This window comes from Peromyscus maniculatus, chromosome 1, assembly GCF_049852395.1.
Source record: "Peromyscus maniculatus bairdii isolate BWxNUB_F1_BW_parent chromosome 1, HU_Pman_BW_mat_3.1, whole genome shotgun sequence".
Taxonomy (NCBI): domain Eukaryota; kingdom Metazoa; phylum Chordata; class Mammalia; order Rodentia; family Cricetidae; genus Peromyscus; species Peromyscus maniculatus.
In genome coordinates this window covers 126,111,255-126,124,569 of record NC_134852.1, presented here as the reverse complement: position 1 = coordinate 126,124,569, position 13,315 = coordinate 126,111,255, and the positions used below count along the sequence as shown (strand labels likewise).

Sequence of the window (13,315 nt, the reverse complement as noted above, 5' to 3'; positions counted from 1 at the left end):
CTCCCTCTGGCTTTCCTTCTTCTGACTTCTTCTCCCTTTCCTTTCTCTCCTCCCTTCCCTTTCTTTCCTTCCGTTCTCTTTCCTTCTTTTCTCCTTTCAGTTTGAACTACATAGACCACTTTTCTAATTCTTACCTTCCAATTTGTATATTTTTTACATAAATATACGCAGTCTATGCATCTCTCTAGAATTCATTCATATGTCAATGTATATTTGTGGAATGCTGAGTACTTGCTATGTTTGGGCTTCGCTAAAAGATGACAACACTGGCCATTACATGGGAAGCTTGAAGGTTTAGAGTAGGAATTGGAATCATTTTTTTTTGTTTTGTGTTTGTTTGTTTTGAGACAGGGTTTCTCTGTGTAATAGCCCTGGCTGTCCTGTAACTTGCTCTGTAGACCAGGCTAACCTCAGACTCACAGAGCTCTCCCTGCCTCTGCCCCCCATGTGCTAGGATTAAAGATGTGTGCCTTCACCCAGCTGGAATTGGAATGTTTTAATGTTGTGGTGTGTTGAAGTGTCTGTGAGGTGTATGTGCTACAGAGCCATATATTTCTACTCGTTACAGCTTTCCATTTTAACTCACTTTAACAGTTCCTTTGTGAGGTTCCACCACATTTATGATGGGTTTGCTTTGAAAAGTTTCCCACTCTGTCTCTACATTGGGTACCTAAATCATAATTGAACTTGGTTTTTACTCTCTTCAGTGGTTGCTCTTAAGGGCAGCCTAATACTTGCCATCAAAACATCTAACTATGGCTGTAGTCTGAAAATCCTCCCCCGACTTTCTTCTTGGCAGAGAACATTGTAAAGGCAAGGCAAAATAAACTTAAAATTCAAAACTTTGCTTTAATTAAATAAACTTTATGGGCATACATATGACTGGTGCACCTAGAAAAGTCAGAGTCTCAAAAGGAAATATTACCAGCATTCCTTAGACTCTAAGTAATAGCAACAAGATTAGTACAATAAGGCCTGAAAATCAGTAGCAAATAGACGAGAACTGGGGGTAAAATGATTCATTTATTTGCAAGGTAGAAAACTGCTTTTCTCTGGTTTGGTTATTTTAAAAACACCTGGTGCCACTTGCTGCAGATGAAATTTTTAACGGTTAATGATGGAAATCATTGTGAGGGTTTAAGTCTGCTTGCAACATCCTTTCAGTCAGTAATATGCTTCCTTGTTGGTCCCAGAGAGCAATGAATGAGGCATTTTATTACACTAGAGGCTCATGGTCCTAATCAGAGGTCACCGGTTGCCTCTCATTCTTCAGTTTCAGATTTGTCTTTTTGATCAGGGGCAGCAATGATGGCAACCGAGTCTGTGCTAGGCTGTGTCTGTTAAAATTTGAAAGTCTTTGGAGCCAGGTTGCTGACAGTATGTGAACCCTGAAGAAAAAGCAAGCTGTATAATGTCTTAAGGAAACTTTCAAGCAGCATCTTCCTTTTGTGTCCTTTGAAAGAGTCTCGGATAGTATTGAGGTGCATGTGAGAAGGTGTTTTATTGATTAAAGGAAGTTTTCCTGTTGCAAACACGCATGGAGCCAGTGTTCCTTTTCCTTCCCTCTCACTGCCTGCTTTTACACAGAAGTTCATTAACATGTGGATATGCAGTGATTGAAGTCAGACCACTTTTCACAGTGGAGCTGTCTTGATATAATGAGCTCCTCTTTAATGTTCAAAAATTGTTGTTACTTTCTAAAAGAGGTTGTTTGTGAATTTCATTAAATTTAATCTCCTCTTCAAACAATTTCAGCATTGTTCAGTTTACTACAATTAAAATGCTTTCTGATGCTAAAAAAGCCACTTTTTACAGATGTATCACAAATCACTGTGAGAAGGCTTTGTTTTTCACTCTGAAAGAAAGGCTGCTATTTAGCTGAGAACTCTTGGTGTTAAAACAAGAGCAGGCACACATTGCTACAGGCTGGTTTCCTCCTAGGGTTAGCTTTCACATTTTCCATCAGTCCTGGACTCGAATCTTTGTAGAATCGCAGCAGAAATGCAAGGGCCTTGCTTTCTCAGTTGAGCAGAGTGCAGCCCTTCACCCTTAGAAGGTTGGAAATGTGGAGCTTCTGCTGTAGACAAAAATCTCCAAAGGGACATGCGAGAAATTCCTAGCTGTGAGCACTGCCTACAGTCCCCAGCGAACAACTTCATTAAAGAAACTGATCCTTTCTGCTCAGGAGGATTTGAAAGGCATGAGAGCAATTCTCGGACCTCCTGAAGATAGGGCAAAGAGCCTGGATGTCTTTCTGGAGAGTGTTGAGCAGATGAAAGATCAAAACATTTTCATGTTCTAGAAAACAACTTTTCCAGGTAAAGCCTAGGACAGTTGGTTATGAGGGGTCAGAGAGTTGAGAGTAAACAACTTGATAGCTTTTTTTTTTTTTTTTTTGGCCAGCAATGTTAGTACATAGAACTTTCTGTGCTGTATTTCACAACCTGGGGAAGTCTTCTAGATACTTCTTCAGTTCCCGAGGTCATCAACTTAACTTCTTCCCAAGCATCTGGTGAAGTGAAGAGGACTCACATATTCTTGATAATTGGAAAGCCAGTGTAGACCAATATTTAAGATGTTGGCTGTTTTTTGAAACCGCGCTTTGAGTTGTTAAGGGCAGATCCAGCATGTGAAATGTGCAGGAGTCTTTAGTTGATGGAGCTCATCTTGTCACCAAGCTGGCCTTTGTAAGTCATTGTGATGTAGCTCTGTAACAAAAGGGCTGTGGGGTCTCTTTGTTACCTCAAATACAATGATGATACTTTGGTCTGAAAAAGGGGCAATTCTTGTGCTATGTGAGACAGGAAAGACTTCCATGGACTTGTGAGAGCTAATTATGGTAATATTCCTGGTATTATTGTTTATACCTAATAAATAAGGCTCTTGCCAGTGTTATAGTTTAAAATTATAAAGGTAAGATTTTAGGTGAGAAATGAGGATATTTGTGTTAGTCACCTAAAAAAATCATATATAAGCAAAGGGTAATTATAGAATGATAAGGGGTGGAATTTTGTTTAGATTAGCTTCCATGTGGAGATTGTCAGATCTCTGTCAGTTGAACAAATAGCTACGCAGTGGAAATTGTTAAGGTGGAACTAGCAAGAACATTCCAAGGGGCAGTAGTATATAGTTAAGAAGGGATTTGGATGTGAAATGGGTTTACTGGAGACCTTTAATGAAGAATACATTTACAGGGGAGATATAGGTTATAAAGTAGGCAGAAAAAGTTATAGAGTTGAAATGGGGAGGAATGAAGGTTAAGAAATCTGTCACTTGCATTTCATGTGCCCCATTGAAAATTTCCTAGCCCTGCTTGGCCTGTTCTCACTCTTCACATGGGCACACACAAACTGATGATGTTCAGGGCACTTGGACATCTTCAATAACATTTTCTAGTATATAAGGGTAGTTGTGATGGAGATTTGAAATTATATGTAAAAGACAGATGTATTTACAAGTTCTGATCAAGGCATTTGATATGGCTAAAGAGAAGCACCACACTTGGAACACATTGACATTGAAAATGTGTCAAAATAATGAACAACCAGAGAGTAAAGCCAGAATTCTTGTTGTGAATCTACTTACCATCACCTCAGTAATCTTAGCTGAGACCTATGGGTTATGCTGTTATTGGTCCACAAAATCAAATTTGTTTGCATTCTATGTTTTACCAGTGAAATTTCCATGTTTTTTAGATTAAAAATAAAGTTAAAGAACAGTTTTTAAGTGTTACATCGATATGTTTAAAGGTAAATTTATGATTAGAATAAAATGTTTTCTGCTGAAAGCAAAACCATTTTACATGGCTTCATTCTGGGTACTTTATCTGACTGGAACATTAAATATTTTAATCTACAAAGAGAAGGTTATAGAGACTTGTATAGGTTAAAAATATTTGTTTTTAAGGCAGATTCTCTGTGTAATTCTGTGACTATGTTTGAATAATCCCTATAAAGAAAGGTTTGAAGTTGTGCTTTTCTTTAAAAAAATTATTCATTCATTCATTCATTCATTCTTTCATTCATTTAACATCCTGACTGCAGTTTCCACTCCTTCCTCTTCTCCCACTTCCTCTCCCCCAACTCCCTCTCTCCAAACTTCCCTCTGGCTCTTCCCATCCCCATCCACTCCTCCACTTCTACTCAGAAAAGGGCAGGCCTCCCATGAATATCAACAAAACAGGGCATATCAAACACCTCCTCTTATATTAAGGTTGGGCAAGGCAACCCAGTAGAAGGAATAAGGTCCAAAAAGCCAGCCAAAGAGTTAGAGACAGCCCCTGCTTCCACTGTTAGGAGTCCACAAGAAGACCAAGCTACACAAATGTTGTGCTTTAATTGCATTTGAATATTGGGATGTCAGACCCAGTGGAGTCAGGCATGGTCACACATGCCTGTCATCCCAGCAATTGGGAGGTGGAAGCAGGAGGATCAGGAGTTGAAGGTCATCCTCAGCTACATAATGAGTTTGAGACCAGCCAGGGAAACGTGAGACCTTGTCTCAAAACAGACAGACAACAAAAAAAACAAGATCCAGTGGGTAATTTTGTTTTGAGTTAAAGTGTAAGAATTGTGGTGGCTTGGAGACAACGGGTAAGCTACCACACAGCAACTGTCTTCATTTTATTGAGTGTTCATTTGGGGACCTGAGCTATCAGTGGTTTTGATTTGTTTTCTTCCTTGCTTTCAGGCCATAATGAATTTTTGATAATTATCATAATTATCTGAGTAATGTTCCCAGTCATTCTGACTATTTGAACTGTCAGTAAGGGACCAGTTTCTATATGTTCAGTTAGGAGCCTTTTGTTAGATGAATGAGGTAGAAGATAATAGAATGTAAATTAGAGCTGTGATTTCTTGTACATCCCATTTTGAATCAAATGCAGGAAAGCTTTTATTACATAAATAATAGAGATGTAAGAAATCCAGAAGTGCTATGTCAGCTTCTCAATCAGCTTATCTAGATCAGAATCTTGGGAAGTGTTTATATTAAACACATCTGGATGTAAAATTACTGGAGTGTCACATTGTTAAATATGAATATATTCACAATTTTACCTAAGTAATCAAAGGTACATTGTTAAAGCATTTCTGTTTAATAATATTTCTATTTTTAAAAGTGATTTAATATTCTGGTGGACAAAATTCTTTGGTAAAAATTTTTATGTTCTTAAAACTTTATATATAATAATGATGACAGTATATTTTGAGAAGCACATGCTTAAATTACATATCACACCTGAGAAAAAATGATTTAAAGAAGAAATAATTATAGCTATCTTGATAGATGATCAGCTAATTAGTAGTAATTTAAATTAAATTCACACACTGAAAGCGCTAGTAAGTTTTCATAGCATTGTCAAGTTTTTAAGGTGCAAGTTAAAACATTCTTTTCTTTCAGATTGTTGAATTTTGCTATTGAGACTATAAATTCCACTTGCTTATTTGTTTGTGTTTTTGACTATTTAGTTTTGGTTGTGAATTTTGCAAATTGTCCAACTGGTTAGTATGTGATTAAATGGAGATATTCCCCATTTTTTGACATCTCTCCATGAAGTACTCACAGGAGTAATCCTGTATATATTTTAGGCAGTCAATGACCTTATTTTTTGCACAAATCAAGTGACATTCAATACAGATACTATGGCAAGAGAAATCAAAATAGCCACCTAATTATAATTACCCCCCCATCATTATATCGCTCCGTGCAGAACAACTGATTTTTTTAAGTGAGAACTCAACTGCTGAGTTTTGGCAGGTACAGATGTTTCTTTTCTTCTCTCCTCTCCCTCTGCATTTGTGTTTTCATTGCATGTAGGGCTTATTGGAGGAGTTCAGACTGACCTCTCTCTTGAAAAATTTCACTTTAATTCTAGTAGTAGCTTACAGGAAATTATTATTTTATGTTTTCTGAAATTGTCAACATTTATGGTATAGTTAGATTGTTAAGGGAATAAGGACAGTTTTAGGTAATTTGAGGGAAATTGTTATCAAGAGTTGGGCCAGATAACATATAATTAGCTGTCACAGTTAGTGCATCTAGGGTAAAAATCAAACATGCATGTGAAGGCAGGGATGATGCCTTCTAAACTGCTCTGTCTCAATATGTGGCCTGGTGAGTAGTAGATATTCAGTGGTGACTGAAAGAGAAGGGGATCAACGGGAGGGAAGAGAGACTCAGTCCTAAATCCCATGCCATCCACTTGTGGTGATGTTCATCTAATTGCTGTTCCCCTAGACTGCAACACAACAGGCGAACCATTTTTACTCTGAGCATGAACATGACAGAAGTTTGAGAAACCCCTTCCCAGAGGGTTGTAAGCACTTTGCTTTATTCTTTTCCATGTGTGTATTTCTACTGGTTAGTGTTGGAAACAACAAGAAGAGAGAGTTACATAGAACTTTCAAGGAAAACTTTGATGACAACTATGAACATTTTTAAAGCCAAAAGATATTTACCAGTCTACTGACTGAAAGTAATACATTGTTTATCTTGTAGGTAAGGTTTTTGATGATAGTGTTAGAATTTAAGACTGGCAAAGGACCTGAATAAAGAAGTTCGTAATCAAAATTAAACTAATCTATCTTGTCATTATGAATTTATTTTTATTTTAATGCTTTTCCTTGGGTATGTATTAGTCAGATTTCTGTTGCTGTGACAGAAATATCTGAAAGAACCAACTTATCATGAAAAAAGGATTAATTTGGTTCACAGTCTTAGAGAGTTCAGTCCATGGTCACTTGGCCCCATTGCTTTTGGTCTGTGGCAAAGCAGACCAGTCATGAAATTGAGCACTAGGGAAAGCAAAGCTGCTAGCCTCATGGCAGCTGGCGGCCTAGCCCTCCTCCAAAAGTGTGTCCCTGGTGACCTAATTTGTTTCAATAGGCCCCACCTCTTAAAGGTTTTTTGACTCACAGTAGCAGCACAATCTCCCTGCCAAGTGCTCAACATATGGACTTCAGGGGACATTTAAGAGCCAAATCATACCAGGGGCAAGTCTTTGCTCGATGGTCCTGGGGTCTGTACCTCTTTAAAAAAAATCTGATCTCAGCAGGAAGAGGTGGATGTTAGGTAGTTATGAAGTGCTGTTGTGTCAGGTAGATTAGTCAATAGGAGGAGAGATGCAAACAAAGAAAATATTTTTGAGGATGATAAATTCCCAGGCTTCAGGTTTAGAGTTCAATCCTTTTGGCGATACTAATATTTAATAATTATTATATTTATTATGAAGTAATTACCATTGTATGAAAATGGTCCATGTGCTCATATAGTATTGTTTCTCAGAATTGGAAATTTTCATTTCCATTAAGATAGGTATTATGCAATGCTGTTTTAATTTTCCTGGTTCTCAAACTGTGTCAGAGACCTGTGATATTTACCAAATCCTGACTTACAAATGTCAGCCCAGAGAAAGGCTGTGATTACTTATGGCACAGGGGGTCTCATTGTAACCTTTCAGATCTTCATTTATAACTTTCAGAAATGTTATATAAAGCATTTAGATGCATGTGTGCTGCGCGCGCGCGCGCACACACACACACACACACACACACACACACACACACAAACCAAACCTCTGTTATGCTAAGTAAGCTAAACAGGGGTAGCAATACTTTGAGGATAAATGTTTAGAACAGTTTTTTTTTTTTAAAATTTATGGCTGGCTCTAGGTGTTTGGAATATCAATGATCAGTTTATTTAACTTTAACATTTCTTGTACTGTAGGTTTGCTGATAAAGAATTATCTGTTAACTTTTATCTGTGTGAAAAAGAATCTTGGTTTTACCTTGGTCTTAGAAAGCTATTTTCTATAGGCTTAGAATTTTAAGTTGGTCACCTTTTTTGTATATTAATGCTGTTATGTCATGGTCTTTGGGCTCACAAAGCTTCTAATGCAAGGTCTACTGTCATAATTTCCATTGCTCTATCTGTAGTGTGTTATATGTATTAATTAGCTTTTCTTGTGGTTAATTCTAAGGCATTTCTTGTCCTTCTTTTGGGCAGTAGCTTGATTGTGATGTACTTGTGTTTTCTTCAAGTGATTATGTTTGTTAATTTTTTTTGTGCCTTTTTAGAGGTTCCCAGATCTGTGAGTTGGTAGTTTTATTCACAGTTGTAAAGCTTTGGTTAGATTCTTCATCTGATTTCTCTTTTCTCTCGGGACTCCGTGTATGTTAGACTGCTTGATGCCCTTTTAATTTTCTTCTCTCCTCTCCGTGCTTCATCTTGAGTAGTTTGTGTTGCTACCTCATTAAGTTCTATTGTTCATCCAATCTGATGCACTTCCATTCTTGCTGTCAGTGTCTTTCTTGCTTTATAAGTTCTGTCGTTTTGTACCTTCCATTTTTCTTTTTAACAAGTTTGTATTTTTGAACACATTGGCACTTTACATAGCTGTTTGGCATACTTACCTTTAAATCTGTTATTTTTCATTTCTGGCTCTGTTTCTATTGACTTACTTTTCTCCTGGCCATAGGTCATGTTTTTCTGCTTATTTTTAAGCCTAAGCCTATACTTTCTGGTTTTTTTTTTAAACAATCTGTTGTAATATTTTATTATTCACATAACATTGGTTCATTTCATCAATTTCCAAGTGCATAATTCAGCAGTGTTTATAGCACGTTCATGGTGTTTCTAGGTTATTCCATTGTTTGTTCCCAGAACAGTTTATCCTCCGAGGTGTGGGCGTGTTGGGAGGAACAAACATTTTACATTCTCCTTTTCTTTCTGTGCCTTTATCCTGTTTGCCTTTCAGCGGTGCTGCCCACAGTTTACCTTCCGTCTCCTGAGTGTTCTTAACATCAGCTAATACTTGATCATACTCCATGAGTCTTTCTGGTGGTCCAGTGCTTTGTTGCATCATGGGTGCATTTCAAGAATCCCCACAACAACTGTCTGTTACTCTCTGTTAGATGTGCAGGTGCCAGCCTTCAGTACACAGCTCAAGGTTACAGCAGCCTGGGTATGTCTGCTTTCTCTGGAACCTTTGCACTGCCTGTGTGTCTGAAGCCTTTGTATATTTTATACCCATTGTCCATTTCTTAGATTTGAACAGATATTTCCAATGTTTTATAAGTATTCTGATAATTTTTATCTATATTTATATCTTTTGGGAATGTTTCTCAATCACTACTTTCTTTTAATTCTCCACAATTTTCAATACTGGACAATATGGTCGATTTTTCACTGTTTACTTCTGTATGTTCTGGTGTCCTTGCCATGCCTGTTATTTTAATTTCATTCCCAAACATGTTTCTTATCCAAATGAGGAGTGACTAGCTAAGAGCTGAGAACCAAGTGTATTGTGTCCTGCACTGGCTATCCTTGACAAACCCTCTTGAATGTACATAAATACTTCCTCCACCTATCCTGTTCTAATTTGAAGAGTTTCTCCCCCAAAACATGCATTTCTTAATAATTCAATGGAAATGACATATTTTCAAATGGAGAGGTTTCCCAGTTGTGATCCAATGTCCTTTTCTGCTATATAAAACAAAATTTCTTTTGCATTTTTGGGAATAATATATACAAAACAATTCTATTCCACTTGAATCAACTTGTTCCTCTTTGGTGTTTACATCAAAAAAGACTCAGGGATGCTGAATTGGAGGACTTAGCTCCTTAGAACAGGTGAGATTCTAGAATTGCAGATGTATTCAGATGTAAGACACTGGTACTTTGTGCATGAGTAGCACAAGGGGCTCTATCCCACAAAAACTGAAGACATTGTCTTCATCTGTGGGGGCAAAATGGCTCCATCAGCTCAGCAGTAGAACTTAGTAACCCTTCTTGCTGCCTCTGAAGTGCAGGACTTCTTCATCAGCTCCCTGCTGGATCAACTGATCTTAGCAAGGAAACAACCAGCATGGACATTTTCAGCCTGAACAAGACTTTAAGATGAATCCTTTCTCAAGTGACATGATGCCATAAATTCTGGAAAAGCCATCTAATTGGAAAATTGGACAGAAGAGAAAGGCTTCACCCTCCTAGGGACAGCACATATTTTCTTGTCTGAATCCGTTAAGTGCTATAAATGCACTGGGAATCTAGAGGATGGAATGGCCTTATCTGAGCCCATGCAAAGCATCTACTCAGGCTTATCCAGCCTCTGTCAGTAAGTGCTGTGTTAGCTCTAGGCTGGTATTGGTGGAGGAGCTGAATTTACCTGAATTTACCACAGGCAACTTCCAATTGACTTCAGAGAGTGAGGGCAGTTCTGTCCAAAAGTAGATGGGTAGAGTTCCAAGCTAGGATGGTGTCACCTGGCTGGTTGAGATCATTATCAGTATATGGCTCCCACAGCGTTAGAGCTTAGAACTGGACTAAGAAAGAGATGGTCCAAGAGGTTTTACAGTTTTTGGATGAATGAAAAGAAGCACAAAAGTGGCTAATGCCATTTGACAGTGGCCATTAGAGCTTTGGAAACAATCTTATTTCTTTAGGAAAAAGCTATGTTTAGAGAGGGTACTATAGAGCAAAAGTGAAGCAGACTAGCAAATTTAAAGCCAAGGGCCAGGACAGGAAAATTTATTAAGTAGTTTTTAAAGTTGTGTTTGTGTTAGAGGCAAAGAGTGCCAGAGGCCAGCATGTGTGAGAGTGGAGGCTCTGAATACCAGTAGGACTATGCCTAGGAACCACTGGTACTCACTGCTCTGTTTTTTGTTTGTTTTTTTAAACCAACATTTGACTAATTAGTGCAACACTAGCCTTAAAATTTATATAGGAATCATCAATTCCTCTGTTTCTATAATTCTTAGACTACAACCCTATTCATTTTTAAATTGATAAGCTTCTATACAAACCCATTCTTGGAATAATTTTTTTCATAAAATTTTTGTTGTCTTATCTGGAAATCTACAAAAATAATCTAATAAATCTTGAAGTTAAATTATAAAAATGAAGAGAGATCAGAGAACAGGAAAACAACAAAAGGCATAACCAGTCATTTTCTTCTCCAAACTGTGAGACTCAAAGTCGAGGGAAATGGCTTTACTAAAAAAGATGATTCTCTCACTTCCTCCTGCAGATGGACAGCTTTGTTTGTCTGCTTTTACAGTCATTCTATTTTAAATGTCCACTAGATAGGTGGTCACAGTGTGATACTCCAGCTGACTCTCCAAACTGACTTGATCTATGTCCCTAGAACTTCTAATCTGTAACAAACTGGAGTCTTGTTTCAAAGTCAGAACTTCCAAAGATGTATGAAACACCTGGTAATATAAATTTGCACTTTATACCAGATTTCTATTTTTCAAACAAATAGCTAACTTTTCCTCATTTATAAACATATTTAAAAAGGAACTTTAATAAGAATGCACAACTCAAATTTTGATGATCTTCTTGGTAGCTCACTTCTATAAATTTGTTTTGTTTTGTTTTGTTTTCTCAAGATAGGGTTTCTCTGTGTAGTTTTGGTGCCTGTCCTGGATCTCGCTCTGTAGACCAGGCTGGCCTTGAACTCACAGAGATCTGCCTGGCTCTGCCTCCTGAGTGCTGGGATTAAAGGCATACGCCACCACTGTCCAGCTAGCTCACTTCTTTAAAAGTCATGTGTCAGGTCCAGTGAAATGGCTCAGTTGGTAGAGGTGTCTGCTGCCAAGCCCAACTCCTTGTGTTCCCTCCCCAGGACCCACACAAGGAAGGAGAGAAATGACTCTTTCAAGTTGTCCTTATATAATATATAAATGTAATAAAATGTTTTAAGGGCCATAAATCAAAGAATTAAATGCTAGTCGTAATTTCAGCATCACAAAATGCAAAAGATAATTTCAAATTGTTTTTATTTTCTTCTATACCATCTAATTCATATTTGAAATTCATAGTAAAATTATTTACATGTACATTATCAACATGATCATACTTTCTTGGATTAAGAAAACATAGTAAAAATGACTATTTCTTTTAGAGGCAAGTTCTAGATTCCCGTTTAGCCCAATACTTCCTATCTTGCCAAGATAGAAGAATTGCCCAATAAAAGTGTATTTTTCTGGGATGGAGAGATGGCTCAGTCAATAAAGTACCACACATTTTGAGACCCTGAGTTTGAATCCCTAGTAACCATGCAAAAAGTTGGGTACAGCAGTACACAGCTGTAAGCCCAGCAGTGGAGTGGTGGGAAGAAGAAGGATCCCTGGGCTGTGTTGGCCAGCCAGCCTAACTATCTCAGTGAGCATTAGGTTTAGTGAGAGACCTGTCCCCAAAGCAAAGGTGGAGGGCTGGTGAGATGGTCAGGAGGTAAAACAATTGCTGTTCAAGCCCAGTGACTTGAGTTCAGTCCCACAGTTGTCTTCTGAAACACACACACACACACACACACACACACACACACACACACACACACACACACACACTGTGGCATCCACACCCTCACAAGTAACAAGTTTTTTTTTATTTTTATTTTTTTATTTTTTTATTTTTTTGGTTTTTCGAGACAGGGTTTCTCTGTGTAGCTTTGCGCCTTTCCTGGAACTCACTTGGTAGCCCAGGCTGGCCTCGAACTCACCGAGATCCGCCTGGCTCTGCCTCCCGAGTCCTGGGATTAAAGGCGTGCACCACTCAAGGACACCTGATGTTGGTCTGTGGCCTCTACATGCGTATCTATGTGTACACAGGTACAGACATAATCTCTCTCTCTCTCTCTCTCTCTCTCTCTCTCTCTCTCTCTCTCTCTCTCTCTCTCTCTCTCACACACACACACACACACACACACAGAACCTGCAAATTCTTGCAATCAATAAATGACCTTAGCAAGCTCATAGAATGCAAAGTTAATATGCCAAAAAAAGAAAGGAGGTTTCTGATCCTCAAAAGCAATAACCAATCTTGTAATTCCTCTGGACTTGCTAATTTTGAATACATTATGTGATTGGCATCATGCAAACGTGCTTCTTTTGTTTCTAGCTTACCTTTCTGTGTGTCTTCTTGGCTCATTCATGTTGTACCATGTATGAAGTTTTATTTTTATGGGTGAATAGTGTTCCATTATACAGCAATTCCTCAGTTTTGGTTGTTGAGTCTCCTGTTGATGAATATTGGCTGTGGCTACCTTTTGGTTGCTATGAACAAAGTTGTGATGAGTGTCCACATGGAAGTTTTTCCTAGCACCTGCTTTTGATTTGTGGGATCTGGTGGTTTTGTGTTTAACTTTTTGGGGAAGTGTGAAATTGTTTTCCATAGTGAATGTGTTTTTAAGATTCCCACAAGCAATGCACAGAAGCTTTCAATGTCCATCATAGTGGGCACTCAGTGGTACCTTGTTGTGGTTCTGACTTATATTTTCCTAATGTACAGTGCTGTGGAACATCTCTTCATGTGC

The 13,315-nt window shown here is 38.1% G+C and overlaps 1 protein-coding gene across 32 annotated transcripts in view; it reads left to right on the top strand.

The window, feature by feature from the left end:
- Sox6 (SRY-box transcription factor 6) overlaps positions 1 to 13,315 on the top strand; it is a 604,948-nt gene that overhangs the window by 93,937 nt on the left and 497,696 nt on the right. For 3 of the 32 annotated variants that reach the window (XM_076563540.1, XM_076563542.1, XM_076563577.1), the window contains exon 1: positions 214 to 2,839. The exons of 19 other annotated variants lie outside the window; for them this stretch is intronic. The gene's annotated coding sequence lies outside the window, so the exon portion shown is untranslated. Of the gene's footprint in view, positions 1 to 212; positions 2,840 to 13,315 lie in introns of those variants that run through there. 10 more of the 32 variants (XM_076563523.1, XM_076563531.1, XM_076563580.1 and 7 more) reach the window with 6 other exon arrangements.